At 44.4% G+C, this 18,265-nt stretch overlaps 10 non-coding genes across 10 annotated transcripts; all 10 read right to left on the bottom strand.

Annotated features, from left to right (window-relative positions):
* Window positions 1–1,060: 1,060 nt before the first annotated feature.
* LOC128488069 (U5 spliceosomal RNA) lies at window positions 1,061–1,175 on the bottom strand. Its single transcript, XR_008353509.1, has one exon. It is a non-coding gene; the product is annotated as a U5 spliceosomal RNA (small nuclear RNA).
* Window positions 1,176–2,798: 1,623 nt separating this feature from the next.
* Window positions 2,799–2,913, bottom strand: LOC128488143 (U5 spliceosomal RNA). Its single transcript, XR_008353580.1, has one exon. It is a non-coding gene; the product is annotated as a U5 spliceosomal RNA (small nuclear RNA).
* Window positions 2,914–4,535: 1,622 nt separating this feature from the next.
* On the bottom strand, window positions 4,536–4,650 carry LOC128488070 (U5 spliceosomal RNA). The gene has a single exon (XR_008353510.1). It is a non-coding gene; the product is annotated as a U5 spliceosomal RNA (small nuclear RNA).
* A 1,623-nt stretch (window positions 4,651–6,273) lies between these two features.
* On the bottom strand, window positions 6,274–6,388 carry LOC128488149 (U5 spliceosomal RNA). Its single transcript, XR_008353586.1, has one exon. It is a non-coding gene; the product is annotated as a U5 spliceosomal RNA (small nuclear RNA).
* Window positions 6,389–8,011: 1,623 nt separating this feature from the next.
* Window positions 8,012–8,126, bottom strand: LOC128488136 (U5 spliceosomal RNA). The gene has a single exon (XR_008353573.1). It is a non-coding gene; the product is annotated as a U5 spliceosomal RNA (small nuclear RNA).
* Window positions 8,127–9,748: 1,622 nt separating this feature from the next.
* Window positions 9,749–9,863, bottom strand: LOC128488071 (U5 spliceosomal RNA). The gene has a single exon (XR_008353511.1). It is a non-coding gene; the product is annotated as a U5 spliceosomal RNA (small nuclear RNA).
* A 1,623-nt stretch (window positions 9,864–11,486) lies between these two features.
* On the bottom strand, window positions 11,487–11,601 carry LOC128488105 (U5 spliceosomal RNA). The gene has a single exon (XR_008353543.1). It is a non-coding gene; the product is annotated as a U5 spliceosomal RNA (small nuclear RNA).
* A 1,622-nt stretch (window positions 11,602–13,223) lies between these two features.
* Window positions 13,224–13,338, bottom strand: LOC128487885 (U5 spliceosomal RNA). The gene has a single exon (XR_008353331.1). It is a non-coding gene; the product is annotated as a U5 spliceosomal RNA (small nuclear RNA).
* A 1,623-nt stretch (window positions 13,339–14,961) lies between these two features.
* Window positions 14,962–15,076, bottom strand: LOC128488072 (U5 spliceosomal RNA). The gene has a single exon (XR_008353512.1). It is a non-coding gene; the product is annotated as a U5 spliceosomal RNA (small nuclear RNA).
* Window positions 15,077–16,699: 1,623 nt separating this feature from the next.
* LOC128488073 (U5 spliceosomal RNA) lies at window positions 16,700–16,814 on the bottom strand. Its single transcript, XR_008353513.1, has one exon. It is a non-coding gene; the product is annotated as a U5 spliceosomal RNA (small nuclear RNA).
* Window positions 16,815–18,265: the final 1,451 nt, after the last annotated feature.

Consider the following 18,265-nt stretch of genomic DNA (forward strand, 5'->3'; position numbering starts at 1 on the left):
TCCAATCTTTCTAATTAAACCACCTTTCCAAAGTTAGCGGTTAGAAACGTTTAAGCATGGAAAGGTTTGGTGATAGAGCTTGGGTTAGGGGCGGGTTAAGCTCATGGCTTTGAAGAGGCCCAGTTACAGTTAGCGTCGGAGTACTGTTAATGGTTTACGGTTGACAGTTTAGGGTTAGGTAAGGCTTAGAATCCTTCCCCATTGTGGCGTGTTTAGCCCATCCTTTTCACAAACACCAAAAAAGCCTGATTTCCTTCAATTTCTTTTTGTCTTAAGCAGCATCGCCAGTGCCAACATTTTGCACCTAAGATTATAAAAAGTACCTAACAAAATTGTTTTTGTATTAAAACTGCGGCGGGAAGAAAACGCACAAAATCTCGGACAGTTCACCATACGGCCTTGCGACGAACGAGCAAAAGGCTCACTAACGGCAGCGCACGGACGACCGGACTCCCCAGCACCGCCACAAAGAAGGAGCGCAGCACGGCATCGGAGCGGCAAAAGTCAATCCAAACACGGCAGACTAGACACTTTGCCAAAAATGAAGTCTGCAACCTGATCTTTCCACACGCATAGAGCTTCCCAACTCGTGTCGGAAAGCTTTTAAACAAATAGCAAAAAAGCTATGATCACTGAACGTACAGAGGGCGCATTAGTCCTTTCCATGCTGAAAACCGGCCCCTTAAGCGTGTGGTGAGTACTTTTTCCAGATGTTTCACTATTGATATTTGAGGAAATGAATAATACAACTGCACATGTGAGGAACAGAGATCTCAATGTTAAACATTTAAGGACAGTTGTTTTTTTTTTTTGGTTTGTTTATTATCATAAAGAACAATTGGGAATATGCTTGAAAGCATGTGTACAGGCTTATTTGCATACAGTCTGGAGGGCGTGGTCTAACTCTGCCTCATTAAAGCATTTCTACAACCCCAAACAGTACATAGCATGACACAGGCAGGATATTTTGCGCTTCTGGATGCGACGCAGCCCTTAGCCAGGACGAAGCTTGCGACTAAAGCAAGCAATCTTTTTGATCTATCGTTAACAACAGCAAAGAAGCCCAGCAAACGCCAGGCATCAAAAAATTGATTAAGACTCATGGTCGTTCCTCCCCACGGAAATCTTTAGTAAAAGGCGAAAGATTTATTCGGTCTGAAGAGAAACCAGAGTATACCCAAGCATGCCGCAGGGCAACGGCCCGGCCACAGGCAGTGCTCCTCGAGGTTAAGGTGTGTTTAATTAATGCCACCCAGCTCTTGCCTGATCATTGGAACCTTTAACACATGCAAAACACAATTGCAAAGGGATTGGAACTATTTAATATTGGGCTGTTTTAAAGTCTTATTAAACTAACAATAAGGCGGGGCGTTTCTCGGTGCATCATGGGTATTCAAATGAGGCGGCAGCTCAAACAAACCTTCCAGCAGTCTTAGTGACTGGGGCGCGAGGTTGCTTCTTTGAAACAATGTTGTTTGCGTTAAGAAAAGAAAAGCTGAAGATTGTAACTCCCCCACCGCTTACCTACAGGGGTCCGCAACTTCCCCTTCTGCTGCAGCCACCAGAAGTTCCTGGCACACATTCTTTGGGCTGTGTTACAAGGTTAGGGGTAAGGCTTCGGGATGGAATCTGATTACTACTCTTTTTTCCAATCGTGGCGTGCTGAACCCATCGGCTTCACAAATACCAAGTTGCCTGATGCTGTTTCCTTTGAAAGCAAATATATCTTTTCCACAAATCCAATCTTTCTAATTAAACCACCTTTCCAAAGTTAGCGGTTAGAAACGTTTAAGCATGGAAAGGTTTGGTGATAGAGCTTGGGTTAGGGGCGGGTTAAGCTCATGGCTTTGAAGAGGCCCAGTTACAGTTAGCGTCGGAGTACTGTTAATGGTTTACGGTTGACAGTTTAGGGTTAGGTAAGGCTTAGAATCCTTCCCCATTGTGGCGTGTTTAGCCCATCCTTTTCACAAACACCAAAAAAGCCTGATTTCCTTCAATTTCTTTTTGTCTTAAGCAGCATCGCCAGTGCCAACATTTTGCACCTAAGATTATAAAAAGTACCTAACAAAATTGTTTTTGTATTAAAACTGCGGCGGGAAGAAAACGCACAAAATCTCGGACAGTTCACCATACGGCCTTGCGACGAACGAGCAAAAGGCTCACTAACGGCAGCGCACGGACGACCGGACTCCCCAGCACCGCCACAAAGAAGGAGCGCAGCACGGCATCGGAGCGGCAAAAGTCAATCCAAACACGGCAGACTAGACACTTTGCCAAAAATGAAGTCTGCAACCTGATCTTTCCACACGCATAGAGCTTCCCAACTCGTGTCGGAAAGCTTTTAAACAAATAGCAAAAAAGCTATGATCACTGAACGTACAGAGGGCGCATTAGTCCTTTCCATGCTGAAAACCGGCCCCTTAAGCGTGTGGTGAGTACTTTTTCCAGATGTTTCACTATTGATATTTGAGGAAATGAATAATACAACTGCACATGTGAGGAACAGAGATCTCAATGTTAAACATTTAAGGACAGTTGTTTTTTTTTTTTGGTTTGTTTATTATCATAAAGAACAATTGGGAATATGCTTGAAAGCATATGTACAGGCTTATTTGCATACAGTCTGGAGGGCGTGGTCTAACTCTGCCTCGTTAAAGCATTTCTACAACCCCAAACAGTACATAGCATGACGCAGGCAGGATATTTTGCGCTTCTGGATGCGAAGCAGCCCTTACCCAGGACGAAGCTTGCAACTAAAGCAAGCAATCTTTTTGATCTATCGTTAACAACAGCAAAGAAGCCCAGCAAACGCCAGGCATCAAAAAATTGATTAAGACTCATGGTCATTCCTCCCCACGGAAATCTTTAGTAAAAGGCGAAAGATTTATTCGGTCTGAAGAGAAACCAGAGTATACCCAAGCATGCCGCAGGGCAACGGCCCGGCCACAGGCAGTGCTCCTCGAGGTTAAGGTGTGTTTAATTAATCCCACCCAGCTCTTGCCTGATCATTGGAACCTTTAACACATGCAAAACACAATTGCAAAGGGATTGGAACTATTTAATATTGGGCTGTTTTAAAGTCTTATTAAACTAACAATAAGGCGGGGCGTTTCTCGGTGCATCATGGGTATTCAAATGAGGCGGCAGCTCAAACAAACCTTCCAGCAGTCTTAGTGACTGGGGCGCGAGGTTGCTTCTTTGAAACAATGTTGTTTGCGTTAAGAAAAGAAAAGCTGAAGATTGTAACTCCCCCACCGCTTACCTACGGGGGTCCGCAACTTCCCCTTCTGCTGCAGCCACCAGAAGTTCCTGGCACACATTCTTTGGGCTGTGTTACAAGGTTAGGGGTAAGGCTTCGAGATGGAATCCGATTACTACTCTTTTTTCCAATCGTGGCGTGCTGAACCCATCGGCTTCACAAATACCAAGTTGCCTGATGCTGTTTCCTTTGAAAGCAAATATATCTTTTCCACAAATCCAATCTTTCTAATTAAACCACCTTTCCAAAGTTAGCGGTTAGAAACGTTTAAGCATGGAAAGGTTTGGTGATAGAGCTTGGGTTAGGGGCGGGTTAAGCTCATGGCTTTGAAGAGGCCCAGTTACAGTTAGCGTCGGAGTACTGTTAATGGTTTACGGTTGACAGTTTAGGGTTAGGTAAGGCTTAGAATCCTTCCCCATTGTGGCGTGTTTAGCCCATCCTTTTCACAAACACCAAAAAAGCCTGATTTCCTTCAATTTCTTTTTGTCTTAAGCAGCATCGCCAGTGCCAACATTTTGCACCTAAGATTATAAAAAGTACCTAACAAAATTGTTTTTGTATTAAAACTGCGGCGGGAAGAAAACGCACAAAATCTCGGACAGTTCACCATACGGCCTTGCGACGAACGAGCAAAAGGCTCACTAACGGCAGCGCACGGACGACCGGACTCCCCAGCACCGCCACAAAGAAGGAGCGCAGCACGGCATCGGAGCGGCAAAAGTCAATCCAAACACGGCAGACTAGACACTTTGCCAAAAATGAAGTCTGCAACCTGATCTTTCCACACGCATAGAGCTTCCCAACTCGTGTCGGAAAGCTTTTAAACAAATAGCAAAAAAGCTATGATCACTGAACGTACAGAGGGCGCATTAGTCCTTTCCATGCTGAAAACCGGCCCCTTAAGCGTGTGGTGAGTACTTTTTCCAGATGTTTCACTATTGATATTTGAGGAAATGAATAATACAACTGCACATGTGAGGAACAGAGATCTCAATGTTAAACATTTAAGGACAGTTGTTTTTTTTTTTGGTTTGTTTATTATCATAAAGAACAATTGGGAATATGCTTGAAAGCATATGTACAGGCTTATTTGCATACAGTCTGGAGGGCGTGGTCTAACTCTGCCTCGTTAAAGCATTTCTACAACCCCAAACAGTACATAGCATGACGCAGGCAGGATATTTTGCGCTTCTGGATGCGAAGCAGCCCTTAGCCAGGACGAAGCTTGCAACTAAAGCAAGCAATCTTTTTGATCTATTGTTAACAACAGCAAAGAAGCCCAGCAAACGCCAGGCATCAAAAAATTGATTAAGACTCATGGTCGTTCCTCCCCACGGAAATCTTTAGTAAAAGGCGAAAGATTTATTCGGTCTGAAGAGAAACCAGAGTATACCCAAGCATGCCGCAGGGCAACGGCCCGGCCACAGGCAGTGCTCCTCGAGGTTAAGGTGTGTTTAATTAATCCCACCCAGCTCTTGCCTGATCATTGGAACCTTTAACACATGCAAAACACAATTGCAAAGGGATTGGAACTATTTAATATTGGGCTGTTTTAAAGTCTTATTAAACTAACAATAAGGCGGGGCGTTTCTCGGTGCATCATGGGTATTCAAATGAGGCGGCAGCTCAAACAAACCTTCCAGCAGTCTTAGTGACTGGGGCGCGAGGTTGCTTCTTTGAAACAATGTTGTTTGCGTTAAGAAAAGAAAAGCTGAAGATTGTAACTCCCCCACCGCTTACCTACGGGGGTCCGCAACTTCCCCTTCTGCTGCAGCCACCAGAAGTTCCTGGCACACATTCTTTGGGCTGTGTTACAAGGTTAGGGGTAAGGCTTCGGGATGGAATCTGATTACTACTCTTTTTTCCAATCGTGGCGTGCTGAACCCATCGGCTTCACAAATACCAAGTTGCCTGATGCTGTTTCCTTTGAAAGCAAATATATCTTTTCCACAAATCCAATCTTTCTAATTAAACCACCTTTCCAAAGTTAGCGGTTAGAAACATTTAAGCATGGAAAGGTTTGGTGATAGAGCTTGGGTTAGGGGCGGGTTAAGCTCATGGCTTTGAAGAGGCCCAGTTACAGTTAGCGTCGGAGTACTGTTAATGGTTTACGGTTGACAGTTTAGGGTTAGGTAAGGCTTAGAATCCTTCCCCATTGTGGCGTGTTTAGCCCATCCTTTTCACAAACACCAAAAAAGCCTGATTTCCTTCAATTTCTTTTTGTCTTAAGCAGCATCGCCAGTGCCAACATTTTGCACCTAAGATTATAAAAAGTACCTAACAAAATTGTTTTTGTATTAAAACTGCGGCGGGAAGAAAACGCACAAAATCTCGGACAGTTCACCATACGGCCTTGCGACAAACGAGCAAAAGGCTCACTAACGGCAGCGCACAGACGACCGGACTCCCCAGCACCGCCACAAAGAAGGAGCGCAGCACGGCATCGGAGCGGCAAAAGTCAATCCAAACACGGCAGACTAGACACTTTGCCAAAAATGAAGTCTGCAACCTGATCTTTCCACACGCATAGAGCTTCCCAACTCGTGTCGGAAAGCTTTTAAACAAATAGCAAAAAAGCTATGATCACTGAACGTACAGAGGGCGCATTAGTCCTTTCCATGCTGAAAACCGGCCCCTTAAGCGTGTGGTGAGTACTTTTTCCAGATGTTTCACTATTGATATTTGAGGAAATGAATAATACAACTGCACATGTGAGGAACAGAGATCTCAATGTTAAACATTTAAGGACAGTTGTTTTTTTTTTTTGGTTTGTTTATTATCATAAAGAACAATTGGGAATATGCTTGAAAGCATGTGTACAGGCTTATTTGCATACAGTCTGGAGGGCGTGGTCTAACTCTGCCTCATTAAAGCATTTCTACAACCCCAAACAGTACATAGCATGACACAGGCAGGATATTTTGCGCTTCTGGATGCGACGCAGCCCTTAGCCAGGACGAAGCTTGCGACTAAAGCAAGCAATCTTTTTGATCTATCGTTAACAACAGCAAAGAAGCCCAGCAAACGCCAGGCATCAAAAAATTGATTAAGACTCATGGTCGTTCCTCCCCACGGAAATCTTTAGTAAAAGGCGAAAGATTTATTCGGTCTGAAGAAAAACCAGAGTATACCCAAGCATGCCGCAGGGCAACGGCCCGGCCACAGGCAGTGCTCCTCGAGGTTAAGGTGTGTTTAATTAATCCCACCCAGCTCTTGCCTGATCATTGGAACCTTTAACACATGCAAAACACAATTGCAAAGGGATTGGAACTATTTAATATTGGGCTGTTTTAAAGTCTTATTAAACTAACAATAAGGCGGGGCGTTTCTCGGTGCATCATGGGTATTCAAATGAGGCGGCAGCTCAAACAAACCTTCCAGCAGTCTTAGTGACTGGGGCGCGAGGTTGCTTCTTTGAAACAATGTTGTTTGAGTTAAGAAAAGAAAAGCTGAAGATTGTAACTCCCCCACCGCTTACCTACGGGGGTCCGCAACTTCCCCTTCTGCTGCAGCCACCAGAAGTTCCTGGCACACATTCTTTGGGCTGTGTTACAAGGTTAGGGGTAAGGCTTCGGGATGGAATCTGATTACTACTCTTTTTTCCAATCGTGGCGTGCTGAACCCATCGGCTTCACAAATACCAAGTTGCCTGATGCTGTTTCCTTTGAAAGCAAATATATCTTTTCCACAAATCCAATCTTTCTAATTAAACCACCTTTCCAAAGTTAGCGGTTAGAAACGTTTAAGCATGGAAAGGTTTGGTGATAGAGCTTGGGTTAGGGGCGGGTTAAGCTCATGGCTTTGAAGAGGCCCAGTTACAGTTAGCGTCGGAGTACTGTTAATGGTTTACGGTTGACAGTTTAGGGTTAGGTAAGGCTTAGAATCCTTCCCCATTGTGGCGTGTTTAGCCCATCCTTTTCACAAACACCAAAAAAGCCTGATTTCCTTCAATTTCTTTTTGTCTTAAGCAGCATCGCCAGTGCCAACATTTTGCACCTAAGATTATAAAAAGTACCTAACAAAATTGTTTTTGTATTAAAACTGCGGCGGGAAGAAAACGCACAAAATCTCGGACAGTTCACCATACGGCCTTGCGACGAACGAGCAAAAGGCTCACTAACGGCAGCGCACGGACGACCGGACTCCCCAGCACCGCCACAAAGAAGGAGCGCAGCGCGGCATCGGAGCGGCAAAAGTCAATCCAAACACGGCAGACTAGACACTTTGCCAAAAATGAAGTCTGCAACCTGATCTTTCCACACGCATAGAGCTTCCCAACTCGTGTCGGAAAGCTTTTAAACAAATAGCAAAAAAGCTATGATCACTGAACGTACAGAGGGCGCATTAGTCCTTTCCATGCTGAAAACCGGCCCCTTAAGCGTGTGGTGAGTACTTTTTCCAGATGTTTCACTATTGATATTTGAGGAAATGAATAATACAACTGCACATGTGAGGAACAGAGATCTCAATGTTAAACATTTAAGGACAGTTGTTCTTTTTTTTTGGTTTGTTTATTATCATAAAGAACAATTGGGAATATGCTTGAAAGCATGTGTACAGGCTTATTTGCATACAGTCTGGAGGGCGTGGTCTAACTCTGCCTCATTAAAGCATTTCTACAACCCCAAACAGTACATAGCATGACACAGGCAGGATATTTTGCGCTTCTGGATGCGACGCAGCCCTTAGCCAGGACGAAGCTTGCGACTAAAGCAAGCAATCTTTTTGATCTATCGTTAACAACAGCAAAGAAGCCCAGCAAACGCCAGGCATCAAAAAATTGATTAAGACTCATGGTCGTTCCTCCCCACGGAAATCTTTAGTAAAAGGCGAAAGATTTATTCAGTCTGAAGAGAAACCAGAGTATACCCAAGCATGCCGCAGGGCAACGGCCCGGCCACAGGCAGTGCTCCTCGAGGTTAAGGTGTGTTTAATTAATCCCACCCAGCTCTTGCCTGATCATTGGAACCTTTAACACATGCAAAACACAATTGCAAAGGGATTGGAACTATTTAATATTGGGCTGTTTTAAAGTCTTATTAAACTAACAATAAGGCGGGGCGTTTCTCGGTGCATCATGGGTATTCAAATGAGGCGGCAGCTCAAACAAACCTTCCAGCAGTCTTAGTGACTGGGGCGCGAGGTTGCTTCTTTGAAACAATGTTGTTTGCGTTAAGAAAAGAAAAGCTGAAGATTGTAACTCCCCCACCGCTTACCTACGGGGGTCCGCAACTTCCCCTTCTGCTGCAGCCACCAGAAGTTCCTGGCACACATTCTTTGGGCTGTGTTACAAGGTTAGGGGTAAGGCTTCGGGATGGAATCCGATTACTACTCTTTTTTCCAATCGTGGCGTGCTGAACCCATCGGCTTCACAAATACCAAGTTGCCTGATGCTGTTTCCTTTGAAAGCAAATATATCTTTTCCACAAATCCAATCTTTCTAATTAAACCACCTTTCCAAAGTTAGCGGTTAGAAACGTTTAAGCATGGAAAGGTTTGGTGATAGAGCTTGGGTTAGGGGCGGGTTAAGCTCATGGCTTTGAAGAGGCCCAGTTACAGTTAGCGTCGGAGTACTGTTAATGGTTTACGGTTGACAGTTTAGGGTTAGGTAAGGCTTAGAATCCTTCCCCATTGTGGCGTGTTTAGCCCATCCTTTTCACAAACACCAAAAAAGCCTGATTTCCTTCAATTTCTTTTTGTCTTAAGCAGCATCGCCAGTGCCAACATTTTGCACCTAAGATTATAAAAAGTACCTAACAAAATTGTTTTTGTATTAAAACTGCGGCGGGAAGAAAACGCACAAAATCTCGGACAGTTCACCATACGGCCTTGCGACGAACGAGCAAAAGGCTCACTAACGGCAGCGCACGGACGACCGGACTCCCCAGCACCGCCACAAAGAAGGAGCGCAGCACGGCATCGGAGCGGCAAAAGTCAATCCAAACACGGCAGACTAGACACTTTGCCAAAAATGAAGTCTGCAACCTGATCTTTCCACACGCATAGAGCTTCCCAACTCGTGTCGGAAAGCTTTTAAACAAATAGCAAAAAAGCTATGATCACTGAACGTACAGAGGGCGCATTAGTCCTTTCCATGCTGAAAACCGGCCCCTTAAGCGTGTGGTGAGTACTTTTTCCAGATGTTTCACTATTGATATTTGAGGAAATGAATAATACAACTGCACATGTGAGGAACAGAGATCTCAATGTTAAACATTTAAGGACAGTTGTTTTTTTTTTTGGTTTGTTTATTATCATAAAGAACAATTGGGAATATGCTTGAAAGCATATGTACAGGCTTATTTGCATACAGTCTGGAGGGCGTGGTCTAACTCTGCCTCGTTAAAGCATTTCTACAACCCCAAACAGTACATAGCATGACGCAGGCAGGATATTTTGCGCTTCTGGATGCGAAGCAGCCCTTAGCCAGGACGAAGCTTGCAACTAAAGCAAGCAATCTTTTTGATCTATTGTTAACAACAGCAAAGAAGCCCAGCAAACGCCAGGCATCAAAAAATTGATTAAGACTCATGGTCGTTCCTCCCCACGGAAATCTTTAGTAAAAGGCGAAAGATTTATTCGGTCTGAAGAGAAACCAGAGTATACCCAAGCATGCCGCAGGGCAACGGCCCGGCCACAGGCAGTGCTCCTCGAGGTTAAGGTGTGTTTAATTAATCCCACCCAGCTCTTGCCTGATCATTGGAACCTTTAACACATGCAAAACACAATTGCAAAGGGATTGGAACTATTTAATATTGGGCTGTTTTAAAGTCTTATTAAACTAACAATAAGGCGGGGCGTTTCTCGGTGCATCATGGGTATTCAAATGAGGCGGCAGCTCAAACAAACCTTCCAGCAGTCTTAGTGACTGGGGCGCGAGGTTGCTTCTTTGAAACAATGTTGTTTGCGTTAAGAAAAGAAAAGCTGAAGATTGTAACTCCCCCACCGCTTACCTACGGGGGTCCGCAACTTCCCCTTCTGCTGCAGCCACCAGAAGTTCCTGGCACACATTCTTTGGGCTGTGTTACAAGGTTAGGGGTAAGGCTTCGGGATGGAATCTGATTACTACTCTTTTTTCCAATCGTGGCGTGCTGAACCCATCGGCTTCACAAATACCAAGTTGCCTGATGCTGTTTCCTTTGAAAGCAAATATATCTTTTCCACAAATCCAATCTTTCTAATTAAACCACCTTTCCAAAGTTAGCGGTTAGAAACATTTAAGCATGGAAAGGTTTGGTGATAGAGCTTGGGTTAGGGGCGGGTTAAGCTCATGGCTTTGAAGAGGCCCAGTTACAGTTAGCGTCGGAGTACTGTTAATGGTTTACGGTTGACAGTTTAGGGTTAGGTAAGGCTTAGAATCCTTCCCCATTGTGGCGTGTTTAGCCCATCCTTTTCACAAACACCAAAAAAGCCTGATTTCCTTCAATTTCTTTTTGTCTTAAGCAGCATCGCCAGTGCCAACATTTTGCACCTAAGATTATAAAAAGTACCTAACAAAATTGTTTTTGTATTAAAACTGCGGCGGGAAGAAAACGCACAAAATCTCGGACAGTTCACCATACGGCCTTGCGACGAACGAGCAAAAGGCTCACTAACGGCAGCGCACGGACGACCGGACTCCCCAGCACCGCCACAAAGAAGGAGCGCAGCACGGCATCGGAGCAGCAAAAGTGAATCCAAACACGGCAGACTAGACACTTTGCCAAAAATGAAGTCTGCAACCTGATCTTTCCACACGCATAGAGCTTCCCAACTCGTGTCGGAAAGCTTTTAAACAAATAGCAAAAAAGCTATGATCACTGAACGTACAGAGGGCGCATTAGTCCTTTCCATGCTGAAAACCGGCCCCTTAAGCGTGTGGTGAGTACTTTTTCCAGATGTTTCACTATTGATATTTGAGGAAATGAATAATACAACTGCACATGTGAGGAACAGAGATCTCAATGTTAAACATTTAAGGACAGTTGTTTTTTTTTTTTGGTTTGTTTATTATCATAAAGAACAATTGGGAATATGCTTGAAAGCATATGTACAGGCTTATTTGCATACAGTCTGGAGGGCGTGGTCTAACTCTGCCTCGTTAAAGCATTTCTACAACCCCAAACAGTACATAGCATGACGCAGGCAGGATATTTTGCGCTTCTGGATGCGACGCAGCCCTTAGCCAGGACGAAGCTCGCAACTAAAGCAAGCAATCTTTTTGATCTATCGTTAACAACAGCAAAGAAGCCCAGCAAACGCCAGGCATCAAAAAATTGATTACGACTCATGGTCGTTCCTCCCCACGGAAATCTTTAGTAAAAGGCAAAAGATTTATTCGGTCTGAAGAGAAACCAGAGTATACCCAAGCATGCCGCAGGGCAACGGCCCGGCCACAGGCAGTGCTCCTCGAGGTTAAGGTGTGTTTAATTAATCCCACCCAGCTCTTGCCTGATCATTGGAACCTTTAACACATGCAAAACACAATTGCAAAGGGATTGGAACTATTTAATATTGGGCTGTTTTAAAGTCTTATTAAACTAACAATAAGGCGGGGCGTTTCTCGGTGCATCATGGGTATTCAAATGAGGCGGCAGCTCAAACAAACCTTCCAGCAGTCTTAGTGACTGGGGCGCGAGGTTGCTTCTTTGAAACAATGTTGTTTGCGTTAAGAAAAGAAAAGCTGAAGATTGTAACTCCCCCACCGCTTACCTACGGGGGTCCGCAACTTCCCCTTCTGCTGCAGCCACCAGAAGTTCCTGGCACACATTCTTTGGGCTGTGTTACAAGGTTAGGGGTAAGGCTTCGGGATGGAATCTGATTACTACTCTTTTTTCCAATCGTGGCGTGCTGAACCCATCGGCTTCACAAATACCAAGTTGCCTGATGCTGTTTCCTTTGAAAGCAAATATATCTTTTCCACAAATCCAATCTTTCTAATTAAACCACCTTTCCAAAGTTAGCGGTTAGAAACGTTTAAGCATGGAAAGGTTTGGTGATAGAGCTTGGGTTAGGGGCGGGTTAAGCTCATGGCTTTGAAGAGGCCCAGTTACAGTTAGCGTCGGAGTACTGTTAATGGTTTACGGTTGACAGTTTAGGGTTAGGTAAGGCTTAGAATCCTTCCCCATTGTGGCGTGTTTAGCCCATCCTTTTCACAAACACCAAAAAAGCCTGATTTCCTTCAATTTCTTTTTGTCTTAAGCACCATCGCCAGTGCCTACATTTTGCACCTAAGATTATAAAAAGTACCTAACAAAATTGTTTTTGTATTAAAACTGCGGCGGGAAGAAAACGCACAAAATCTCGGACAGTTCACCATACGGCCTTGCGACGAACGAGCAAAAGGCTCACTAACGGCAGCGCACGGACGACCGGACTCCCCAGCACCGCCACAAAGAAGGAGCGCAGCACGGCATCGGAGCGGCAAAAGTCAATCCAAACACGGCAGACTAGACACTTTGCCAAAAATGAAGTCTGCAACCTGATCTTTCCACACGCATAGAGCTTCCCAACTCGTGTCGGAAAGCTTTTAAACAAATAGCAAAAAAGCTATGATCACTGAACGTACAGAGGGCGCATTAGTCCTTTCCATGCTGAAAACGGCCCCTTAAGCGTGTGGTGAGTACTTTTTCCAGATGTTTCACTATTGATATTTGAGGAAATGAATAATACAACTGCACATGTGAGGAACAGAGATCTCAATGTTAAACATTTAAGGACAGTTGTTTTTTTTTTTTGGTTTGTTTATTATCATAAAGAACAATTGGGAATATGCTTGAAAGCATGTGTACAGGCTTATTTGCATACAGTCTGGAGGGCGTGGTCTAACTCTGCCTCATTAAAGCATTTCTACAACCCCAAACAGTACATAGCATGACACAGGCAGGATATTTTGCGTTTCTGGATGCGACGCAGCCCTTAGCCAGGACGAAGCTTGCGACTAAAGCAAGCAATCTTTTTGATCTATCGTTAACAACAGCAAAGAAGCCCAGCAAACGCCAGGCATCAAAAAATTGATTAAGACTCATGATCGTTCCTCCCCACGGAAATCTTTAGTAAAAGGCGAAAGATTTATTCGGTCTGAAGAGAAACCAGAGTATACCCAAGCATGCCGCAGGGCAACGGCCCCGCCACAGGCAGTGCTCCTCGAGGTTAAGGTGTGTTTAATTAATCCCACCCAGCTCTTGCCTGATCATTGGAACCTTTAACACATGCAAAACACAATTGCAAAGGGATTGGAACTATTTAATATTGGGCTGTTTTAAAGTCTTATTAAACTAACAATAAGGCGGGGCGTTTCTCGGTGCATCATGGGTATTCAAATGAGGCGGCAGCTCAAACAAACCTTCCAGCAGTCTTAGTGACTGGGGCGCGAGGTTGCTTCTTTGAAACAATGTTGTTTGCGTTAAGAAAAGAAAAGCTGAAGATTGTAACTCCCCCACCGCTTACCTACGGGGGTCCGCAACTTCCCCTTCTGCTGCAGCCACCAGAAGTTCCTGGCACACATTCTTTGGGCTGTGTTACAAGGTTAGGGGTAAGGCTTCGGGATGGAATCTGATTACTACTCTTTTTTCCAATCGTGGCGTGCTGAACCCATCGGCTTCACAAATACCAAGTTGCCTGATGCTGTTTCCTTTGAAAGCAAATATATCTTTTCCACAAATCCAATCTTTCTAATTAAACCACCTTTCCAAAGTTAGCGGTTAGAAACGTTTAAGCATGGAAAGGTTTGGTGATAGAGCTTGGGTTAGGGGCGGGTTAAGCTCATGGCTTTGAAGAGGCCCAGTTACAGTTAGCGTCGGAGTACTGTTAATGGTTTACGGTGGACAGTTTAGGGTTAGGTAAGGCTTAGAATCCTTCCCCATTGTGGCGTGTTTAGCCCATCCTTTTCACAAACACCAAAAAAGCCTGATTTCCTTCAATTTCTTTTTGTCTTAAGCAGCATCGCCAGTGCCAACATTTTGCACCTAAGATTATAAAAAGTACCTAACAAAATTGTTTTTGTATTAAAACTGCGGCGGGAAGAAAACGCACAAAATCTCGGACAGTTCACCATACGGCCTTGCGACAAACGAGCAAAAGGCTCACTAACGGCAGCGCACAGACGACCGGACTCCCCAGCACCGCCACAAAGAAGGAGCGCAGCACGGCATCGGAGCGGCAAAAGTCAATCCAAACACGGCAGACTAGACACTTTGCCAAAAATGAAGTCTGCAACCTGATCTTTCCACACGCATAGAGCTTCCCAACTCGTGTCGGAAAGCTTTTAAACAAATAGCAAAAAAGCTATGATCACTGAACGTACAGAGGGCGCATTAGTCCTTTCCATGCTGAAAACCGGCCCCTTAAGCGTGTGGTGAGTACTTTTTCCAGATGTTTCACTATTGATATTTGAGGAAATGAATAATACAACTGCACATGTGAGGAACAGAGATCTCAATGTTAAACATTTAAGGACAGTTGTTTTTTTTTTTTGGTTTGTTTATTATCATAAAGAACAATTGGGAATATGCTTGAAAGCATGTGTACAGGCTTATTTGCATACAGTCTGGAGGGCGTGGTCTAACTCTGCCTCATTAAAGCATTTCTACAACCCCAAACAGTACATAGCATGACACAGGCAGGATATTTTGCGCTTCTGGATGCAACGCAGCCCTTAGCCAGGACGAAGCTTGCGACTAAAGCAAGCAATCTTTTTGATCTATCATTAACAACAGCAAAGAAGCCCAGCAAACGCCAGGCATCAAAAAATTGATTAAGACTCATGGTCGTTCCTCCCCACGGAAATCTTTAGTAAAAGGCGAAAGATTTATTCGGTCTGAAGAGAAACCAGAGTATACCCAAGCATGCCGCAGGGCAACGGCCCGGCCACAGGCAGTGCTCCTCGAGGTTAAGGTGTGTTTAATTAATCCCACCCAGCTCTTGCCTGATCATTGGAACCTTTAACACATGCAAAACACAATTGCAAAGGGATTGGAACTATTTAATATTGGGCTGTTTTAAAGTCTTATTAAACTAACAATAAGGCGGGGCGTTTCTCGGTGCATCATGGGTATTCAAATGAGGCGGCAGCTCAAACAAACCTTCCAGCAGTCTTAGTGACTGGGGCGCGAGGTTGCTTCTTTGAAACAATGTTGTTTGAGTTAAGAAAAGAAAAGCTGAAGATTGTAACTCCCCCACCGCTTACCTACGGGGGTCCGCAACTTCCCCTTCTGCTGCAGCCACCAGAAGTTCCTGGCACACATTCTTTGGGCTGTGTTACAAGGTTAGGGGTAAGGCTTCGGGATGGAATCTGATTACTACTCTTTTTTCCAATCGTGGCGTGCTGAACCCATCGGCTTCACAAATACCAAGTTGCCTGATGCTGTTTCCTTTGAAAGCAAATATATCTTTTCCACAAATCCAATCTTTCTAATTAAACCACCTTTCCAAAGTTAGCGGTTAGAAACGTTTAAGCATGGAAAGGTTTGGTGATAGAGCTTGGGTTAGGGGCGGGTTAAGCTCATGGCTTTGAAGAGGCCCAGTTACAGTTAGCGTCGGAGTACTGTTAATGGTTTACGGTTGACAGTTTAGGGTTAGGTAAGGCTTAGAATCCTTCCCCATTGTGGCGTGTTTAGCCCATCCTTTTCACAAACACCAAAAAAGCCTGATTTCCTTCAATTTCTTTTTGTCTTAAGCAGCATCGCCAGTGCCAACATTTTGCACCTAAGATTATAAAAAGTACCTAACAAAATTGTTTTTGTATTAAAACTGCGGCGGGAAGAAAACGCACAAAATCTCGGACAGTTCACCATACGGCCTTGCGACGAACGAGCAAAAGGCTCACTAACGGCAGCGCACGGACGACCGGACTCCCCAGCACCGCCACAAAGAAGGAGCGCAGCACGGCATCGGAGCGGCAAAAGTCAATCCAAACACGGCAGACTAGACACTTTGCCAAAAATGAAGTCTGCAACCTGATCTTTCCACACGCATAGAGCTTCCCAACTCGTGTCGGAAAGCTTTTAAACAAATAGCAAAAAAGCTATGATCACTGAACGTACAGAGGGCGCATTAGTCCTTTCCATGCTGAAAACCGGCCCCTTAAGCGTGTGGTGAGTACTTTTTCCAGATGTTTCACTATTGATATTTGAGGAAATGAATAATACAACTGCACATGTGAGGAACAGAGATCTCAATGTTAAACATTTAAGGACAGTTGTTCTTTTTTTTTGGTTTGTTTATTATCATAAAGAACAATTGGGAATATGCTTGAAAGCATGTGTACAGGCTTATTTGCATACAGTCTGGAGGGCGTGGTCTAACTCTGCCTCATTAAAGCATTTCTACAACCCCAAACAGTACATAGCATGACACAGGCAGGATATTTTGCGCTTCTGGATGCGACGCAGCCCTTAGCCAGGACGAAGCTTGCGACTAAAGCAAGCAATCTTTTTGATCTATCGTTAACAACAGCAAAGAAGCCCAGCAAACGCCAGGCATCAAAAAATTGATTAAGACTCATGGTCGTTCCTCCCCACGGAAATCTTTAGTAAAAGGCGAAAGATTTATTCGGTCTGAAGAGAAACCAGAGTATACCCAAGCATGCCGCAGGGCAACGGCCCGGCCACAGGCAGTGCTCCTCGAGGTTAAGGTGTGTTTAATTAATCCCACCCAGCTCTTGCCTGATCATTGGAACCTTTAACACATGCAAAACACAATTGCAAAGGGATTGGAACTATTTAATATTGGGCTGTTTTAAAGTCTTATTAAACTAACAATAAGGCGGGGCGTTTCTCGGTGCATCATGGGTATTCAAATGAGGCGGCAGCTCAAACAAACCTTCCAGCAGTCTTAGTGACTGGGGCGCGAGGTTGCTTCTTTGAAACAATGTTGTTTGCGTTAAGAAAAGAAAAGCTGAAGATTGTAACTCCCCCACCGCTTACCTACGGGGGTCCGCAACTTCCCCTTCTGCTGCAGCCACCAGAAGTTCCTGGCACACATTCTTTGGGCTGTGTTACAAGGTTAGGGGTAAGGCTTCGGGATGGAATCTGATTACTACTCTTTTTTCCAATCGTGGCGTGCTGAACACATCGGCTTCACAAATACCAAGTTGCCTGATGCTGTTTCCTTTGAAAGCAAATATATCTTTTCCACAAATCCAATCTTTCTAATTAAACCACCTTTCCAAAGTTAGCGGTTAGAAACGTTTAAGCATGGAAAGGTTTGGTGATAGAGCTTGGGTTAGGGGCGGGTTAAGCTCATGGCTTTGAAGAGGCCCAGTTACAGTTAGCGTCGGAGTACTGTTAATGGTTTACGGTTGACAGTTTAGGGTTAGGTAAGGCTTAGAATCCTTCCCCATTGTGGCGTGTTTAGCCCATCCTTTTCACAAACACCAAAAAAGCCTGATTTCCTTCAATTTCTTTTTGTCTTAAGCAGCATCGCCAGTGCCAACATTTTGCACCTAAGATTATAAAAAGTACCTAACAAAATTGTTTTTGTATTAAAACTGCGGCGGGAAGAAAACGCACAAAATCTCAGACAGTTCACCATACGGCCTTGCGACGAACGAGCAAAAGGCTCACTAACGGCAGCGCACGGACGACCGGACTCCCCAGCACCGCCACAAAGAAGGAGCGCAGCACGGCATCGGAGCGGCAAAAGTCAATCCAAACACGGCAGACTAGACACTTTGCCAAAAATGAAGTCTGCAACCTGATCTTTCCACACGCATAGAGCTTCCCAACTCGTGTCGGAAAGCTTTTAAACAAATAGCAAAAAAGCTATGATCACTGAACGTACAGAGGGCGCATTAGTCCTTTCCATGCTGAAAACCGGCCCCTTAAGCGTGTGGTGAGTACTTTTTCCAGATGTTTCACTATTGATATTTGAGGAAATGAATAATACAACTGCACATGTGAGGAACAGAGATCTCAATGTTAAACATTTAAGGACAGTTGTTTTTTTTTTTTGGTTTGTTTATTATCATAAAGAACAATTGGGAATATGCTTGAAAGCATGTGTACAGGCTTATTTGCATACAGTCTG

The sequence above is a fragment of the Spea bombifrons genome, chromosome 3, assembly GCF_027358695.1.
Source record: "Spea bombifrons isolate aSpeBom1 chromosome 3, aSpeBom1.2.pri, whole genome shotgun sequence".
NCBI classification, from domain to species: Eukaryota; Metazoa; Chordata; class Amphibia; order Anura; family Pelobatidae; genus Spea; species Spea bombifrons.